We start from the raw sequence: 7,060 nt of genomic DNA, 5'->3' as shown, positions 1-7,060 counted from the left end.
TACAGTTCATTCCCAGCACTCAGCTGTTCATTCAACAAATATTTATCAAATGCCTCCTAAGTGTCCAGCCCTCGCTTAGAAGCTAACTTAGGCTTTAACATAAATGTAGAAGCACACAGGGTGATAACAGACCACCATCTATTAACGCCTGCTATGTGTTTACCTGTCACCAGGTTCTTGGGCTCTATTATTTCTAATTCTCACCATTAAGTGGGGCAACAGGTACAATCTCATCTCTACAAAAGAGTGAAGTACCAGGTTCAAGGTCACACGGCCTCTAGGAGGGTTTCAAATTTGGCTTTATCCAACATGCTATGCCCTGGTGTATCCCTGACCCATGCCAGGCCCTGACATGCATCATCATTAATCCTCACAGCAACCTTAACATCTCTCCCCATTGTCCCGATGAGGAAACCGAGTCTCAGAGGAGTTAGGTAACCACTCAAGAGTTACACAGAAGTGGTGATACTTGCATTTAATTTTGCACAGCCTGACTCCCGAGCCCCTGCATCCTTGACCACTCTGAGGGCTGCACAGCCGTCCCCAGGCCAGGTCATTTGGCTGATGAGTTCTGAAGTCCCTTCCAACACAAAGAACCCTGGTCTCTCGGCTTCTCTGAATTCATGACTTTCAGCTGAACACTGGAGCAAATCTAGATCATCCAGACTGAAACCAGAAAATCCCTCCTCCTGTGGATCACCTGAAGTCAGGAGCTCGAGACCAGCCTGACCAACATAGTGAAACCCCATCTCTATTAAAAATACAAAAATTAGCTGGGCATGGTGGCGGGCACCTGCAATCCCAGCTACTCGGGAGGCTGAGGCAGGAGAATCACTTGAACCCAGGAGGCAGAGGTTGCAGTGAGCTGAGATCGTTCCATTGCACTCCAGCCTGGCCAACAGAGCAAGACTCCATCTCAAAATAAAAAAATCCCTCCTCCTGCGAAGTGTTCATCCCAGAAACCCCTGCCTGCTGTGTATATTGCAGGGACAGTCTTTTCTCCTCTCTGTTCACACAGCTCTTCCCTGCCCCCAGCATCTCTCCTCTCTCTCCCTTGCAGAATCCTCCTAGGTTCTGGAAGGATTCATGGGCACACAAGGGCAAAATCATGACTCTTAGCATGTGCCAGGCCCTGCACTGGAGCCCATTCACGTGAACAATACACTGTCATTCACAGATGAGCAGCACATTAGGGGCACAGACAGGAGATGGAGCCCAAATCTATCTGCATCGAAAGCCTGCAACCTTCCACGCTGCCACCTTTGAGAAAAGGAAGGGGACCAGTCAGATGAAGGCAAATGTCTCTGCATTCCCTTTCTGCAACTGGCTCCTACCCAACCCTTGACACCAGGTGCTAACGTGTCTTCTCTGGCACCCAGGATTTCTCCTGAGGACCATGACCATGAGAATGTGAGTGACATGAGACCATGGCCTTTGCTTTGCTATCTCCCTAGTGCTTAGGACAGGGCCTGGCACAGAGTAGGTAAACAAGAAATACTGTATTTTACTGAATTTATGACACTATTTTAAGTTACATTCCTTGCTCCAGCATCATCTGTTGAAAAGACTTTTTTGAAACGGAGTCTCGCTCTGTCACCCAGGCTGGAGTGCAGTGGCCAGATCTCAGCTCACTGCAAGCTCTGCCTCCCGGGTTTACGCCATTCTCCTGCCTCAGCCTCGACTAGCCCTGGCGACTACAGGGCGCTCGGCCACCACGCGCCGCCTAGTTTGTTGGCGTGTGTTCCCCGCCCGGTTGTTTTTTTTTTTTTTTTTTTTTTGTATTTTTTAGTAGAGACGGGGTTTCACCGTGTTAGCCAGGATGGTCTCGGCCTCCCAAAGTGCTGGGATTACAGGCTTGAGCCACCGCGCCCGGCCGAAAAGACTTTTTCAACACATTGTAATTGAATTGCTTTTGCATCTTCATCAAAAATTGTACCTGTTGGGCATACATGTGTGGGGCTATTTCCAGGTTCTATATTCAGTTCCATTGATCTGTGCCTGTTCCTCCAACAATGACACTATCTTGATTACTGTAGCTGTATGATAAATCTTAAAATTGGGTAGTATATTAGGCTCTTCCTGCCTTGCTGCAAAGAAATACCTGAGACTGGGTAATTTATAAAGGAAAGAAGTTTCATTGGCTCATGGTCCTGCAGGCTTTACAGGAAACACGGTGCTGGCATCCGCTTGGCTTCTAGTGAAGCCTCAGGGAGCTTTCAGTCATGGTGGAAGGTCAATCTAAGAGCAGACACACTTCACATGACGAAAGCAGGAGCAAGAGAGTGAGCCTGGGGAGGTGCCACACTTTTAAATGACCAGATCTCATGAGAACTCACTATTACAAAGACAGCACCAAGCCATGTGTTGGAGTGATCAGACCCAACACCAGGTCGTGGGGGCGACGAAGTCTGGTAGAGTCAAAGGAATGAGAAAAAGACAGGTTTTTTTGTTTTTGAGAGCGTGTCTTGCTCTGTCGCTCAGGCTGGAGTGCAGTGGCGCGATCTCCACTCACTGCAAGCTCCGCCTCCCGGGTTCACGCCATTCTCCCGCCTCAGCCTCCAGTGTTGCTGGGACTACAGGTGCCCGCCACTGCGCCCAGCTAATTTTTTTTGTATTTTTGGTAGAGATGAGGTTTCACCATGTTAGCCAGGGTAGTCTTTATCTCCTGACCTCGTGATCCACCTGTCTCGGCCTCCCAAAGTGCTGGGATTACAGGCGTGAGCTACTGCGCCCGGCCGAAAAAGACAGTTTTGAGAGAGAAAGTGAGACCAGGGTGGCTGTTACCAGTGTGAAGGCTGTGTAGGCCCCCGAGCTCTGGGAACTCACGCTATTTACTGGTGCTCAAACAGGTGGTGAGGATGTGGGGGTTGAAAGGAAACAGCGTATCAAGTCAATGGGAAACATATGGCTGCTTGAGATAATGGGAGTGCTAGAAGCAAGGAGCCAGCAAGTCTAGCAGACAAACAAGACCTGCCTCAGCTTCTCTCCCAACACTCAGCTTTTCTCCCAACATGCCCTCCTTCTGTTTTGTAAAAACCACCACAGCTATCATTATTAGCATAAGTTGGTTTCTCTTTTTTAAATTAAGGCAATTGCAGGCTGTACAGCCCTTAATTGCTTGTTGGTGATCCAGCTTCATTTTTCTTAGCCCTTATTCAAAATGGAGTCACTCTGGTTTGAATGCTTCCCACTTATCTCCCCTTTCCCTTTTACAAGAGGACCCTTAATTCTAGGTCTTGCAGAAGGTTGAAGGTCCATCTTCTGTAACTTCTTCATGCTGAATAGGGGTGATGATACTCCTGCCTACCTATTAGTGTCTCTTGTATTCAGGGTAGAGAGTTCAGTCAGAAAGCACTAGTCCATTAAGCATCTATAGGTAAAACCTTGACACTCCAGCAGTTTCTCAACATGGCTCGTACTGAGGGAACCCGATCTATGGTTGGGATCCATGGCCCCTTCCAGTCTCCTGTTCCATGGTCGTACACATCTTGAGGGCACCTGCATGGTTTATCTCCTGCAAAAACACAAGCATACCCTCACCCCCACGTTAGTAAATCTACTGAAATGAACCAAAAACTTTTGTGGCTGTAGCCAGGAGACATGCCATTGCTGAAGCATTTGTAACTCAGCTTCAGCCTCTTTGGTTAATTACCTCGGGGTTAAACTTACCATTGATAACGAGAAGCAGGCCCCTTCTAACAGAAGGCACAGAGAAAGCAAATTGAGGCTTAAAAGCAATCCGTAAACCTTCAATTTGCACTGTACAGGTGGGTCCACTAGATACTGTGGCTCATGATAGATCTTCAGATGTTTGGTGGACACTCAGTCACCTGATTGTCACCTGGAGAGACACAAGCAAATTCTCTTCCCCATATTCTTTCCTGTTTCCCAGCTTTTTGTATGTGCATCCCTCCACTGTATATCTTGTCCAGCCTTTTTATTTTCCTTTTTCAGCGGCCATTGCTCCACCCAAACCAGNATCTCCTGCAAAACACAAGCATACCCTCACCCCACGTTAGTAAATCTACTGAAATGAACCAAAACTTTTGTGGCTGTAGCCAGGAGACATGCCATTGCTGAAGCATTTGTAACTCAGCTTCAGCCTCTTTGGTTAATTACCTCGGGGTTAAACTTACCATTGATAACGAGAAGCAGGCCCCTTCTAACAGAAGGCACAGAGAAAGCAAATTGAGGCTTAAAAGCAATCCGTAAACCTTCAATTTGCACTGTACAGGTGGGTCCACTAGATACTGTGGCTCATGATAGATCTTCAGATGTTTGGTGGACACTCAGTCACCTGATTGTCACCTGGAGAGACACAAGCAAATTCTCTTCCCCATATTCTTTCCTGTTTCCCAGCTTTTGTATGTGCATCCCTCCACTGTATATCTTGTCCAGCCTTTTTATTTTCCTTTTTCAGCGGCCATTGCTCCACCCAAACCAGTTTGGCAGTTAGCCAAACAAGAGGAACAGGAGCCGGATGCTCAACAATGGCCATTCCTAAAAATGACACCCCAATCCAGTCCGATCTGTTTGCCCTTGTAATTCTAAAGGTTCTGATTGGCCATTTTTATCTTTTCCTAGTCCTTTTCCCGGGCAATGTCCCATATTTCTCATCATTTGTCTACTATTATTACTATATTGATCCATAGGAATAGGTATTTCAGCATCCCATTGTTGCAATTAAGTCTCTATCCCATAAATTGACAGGATTAGATGTAATGATAGGCTGAAATGTCCCTTCCTGACCATCCAGTCCTTGACGTGGTAAAATCAAGGAACTCAAAAACTTCTGAGGCAGCGCCTACTCCAACAATACCAATGGATGCCTTTTGCTTAAGCCAGTGCCAGGGCCATTGATTTATAGCAATAATAGAGACATCAGCTCCAATATCTACTAGTCCTTCAAAATCTTTTCCCTGAATAGTTACTGTGCAAATAGGTCTTTTGATTAACCCAATACACAGCTTTTCCTGCTGGATTAGTATTACCAAAGGCTCCTGTTCTTTTCACTGTGCTGCTTCCTAGTTTTATGTAAGGTAACAGCAACAACTGAGCAATTCTTTCTCCTGGGGAGGCAGAACACGGAGTCAAGGAATTAATAACTAATTGAATCTTTCCAGTATAACCAGAGTCAATTATTCCTGTATGTACAGTAACATTTTTAAAATTTAGACTAGACCTTCTAAGTAATAGACCCACTGTTCCTGAGGGTAAGGGTCCCCTAACTGCCACGGAGACCTTCTTTGGTGGCTCCCCAGGAAGTATGAACTAAAAGATGAGTTACATAGATGCTTACAAAATACAACTGGACATTTTCCATTATTTTGGGATAAACCAAAATAAATTTTAAAGTTTCATTTGGAGATTTCAAAGCTGAAAATGCTTTCAGCAAATTCTTAGACCTTAAGAAAGTGCCGTAGATCTTAAGTATATACTGTCCATTGTTGAGAAAATCACTTGCCTTTTGATCTAAAATTTGAACACTTGAATTTAATAGGTTTTTCTTCTGGAAAAGTTCTTTGGCATTCAAGTAAAATCAATACTTTCAGAGTAGTGACTTGCGTCACACTGGAGTGACTGCTTTAATTTCTAAATCATCAATTAGTGTAACCCAGGGATACTGATGGCCTTGATACATAATTTAATCTTGTCATTATAGCGTGTGGAAATCAGGCCTTTGTGGGGGCATCTGACCCCATTTCTTTTTACCACAATGGTTCCTGCTACAATGTCATTGTAGCTGTTCAATTATGTTGAAAAAAACAGCAGTGTGATGAAAGCAGAGAAAAAAGAAGCAATCAAAAAAGTTTTGATCATAGCTCGTATAGTGGACGTTGTAATGCTGACATTTGAGGAAGGAATCACTGAAACCCGACTTAGTGCAGTAAGCACTGATGTATCTATCACATGTCAAACTTGAAGTCCCACCAGGAACTTCCCTGGGGTAGCTCCAACTGCTCCCCAAATGCAAATTATCTCATAAAAACAAACTAATAATCTGTATATAAGAGACACAACCATAATTTTCTGCAAGTTTTCCATTGATGTCTTCATCTGTTTTTTCCATTATATAATGCATAGCAAACTTAAGAGATATCCTTTATCCCACTGAGGCACATAATGCTTAAGACAATGGTTGCTTTTACAAAAAGAGAATAAAGAAATCCACCATCTCTGCCATAAATCTGTGGGTCAAGGATGGAATAACATATTCTCTGCCTTCCTGTTGCCCCGTCTCACTTGGGCTTCGCAAAGGGGCTGCAGATCCTACCTTCGTCACTGGAATGGCTCGGACCTACGCCTGCACCTGAGGAGCCTGGGGTCTCAGGTCGGCAACTGGAGCAGGGGTGCTGATGCCAGCAGCCGTCCCCGGGTCAGACCCCGAGGCCCGAGGGACTGCAGCGCCGCCCGAAGGGAAACTCTGGGAGGGCCGTTGGAGGCTGCAATAGGCGGGGAAGGCAGCCAGGCTGCTGCGCCAGGTGAGTTAGCCGCAGCAGGACTGCCACAGCCACTTGTGCACTTGCTGGCGCTCAGCTGCGCCGGTCTCTCCCACGGCGCGGCGGCTTTGGGCCCTTCGCCGCCCCGCCTGCTCCTGCAGCCCGGCACCGGAGCTGGAGGCTGCCTCCCTGCGCCTCCCGAGCTCGCGGGGCCGCTCCGACGTGTCAGCAGCAGCGGCTGGAGAGGCCTGCGGCCTTGGGCCAGCCTGGGGGCTGCCGTGGGGCCATGGGATGGCCGCGGCAGAAGGCCCTGCAGCGAAGGGACGGGCTCCTGGTCCCCTCTGCCCTCCCCGCGCCCGGGAGGGTGGCCTTGGGCCCCCTCTCCCCCAACCATCGTCACCCCAGCAGCACCCCCCTCCCCCCCGCGGCACCTGTCACTGCTCCATCTTTATATGCCCTTTTAAAATCTCTTCCAATTCTCACCCATTCATCCAACTCTATAGTCCCCTGTTTCAGGAACCATGGTTAAAACTGCTTTACCATACTAAAAAAGTGATAGCAAACTCTTGAGTACTTTTACTCCCCCACTTCATAACAAATGCTTTAAAAAACTTAAATAA

General features: G+C 47.0%; 1 pseudogene; it reads right to left on the bottom strand.

Annotated features, from left to right (window-relative positions):
* Positions 1-5,604: 5,604 nt before the first annotated feature.
* LOC108515249 (protein FAM8A1 pseudogene) lies at positions 5,605-6,834 on the bottom strand (annotated as a pseudogene).
* Between the last annotated feature and the right edge of the window lie 226 nt (positions 6,835-7,060).

This window comes from Rhinopithecus bieti, unplaced genomic scaffold (assembly GCF_001698545.2).
Source record: "Rhinopithecus bieti isolate Rb0 unplaced genomic scaffold, ASM169854v2 scaffold_33652, whole genome shotgun sequence".
In the NCBI taxonomy this organism is placed as follows: Eukaryota; Metazoa; Chordata; class Mammalia; order Primates; family Cercopithecidae; genus Rhinopithecus; species Rhinopithecus bieti.
Note: the sequence above shows the minus strand (reverse complement) of the source record. Positions and strands in the feature narration are given on the sequence as shown.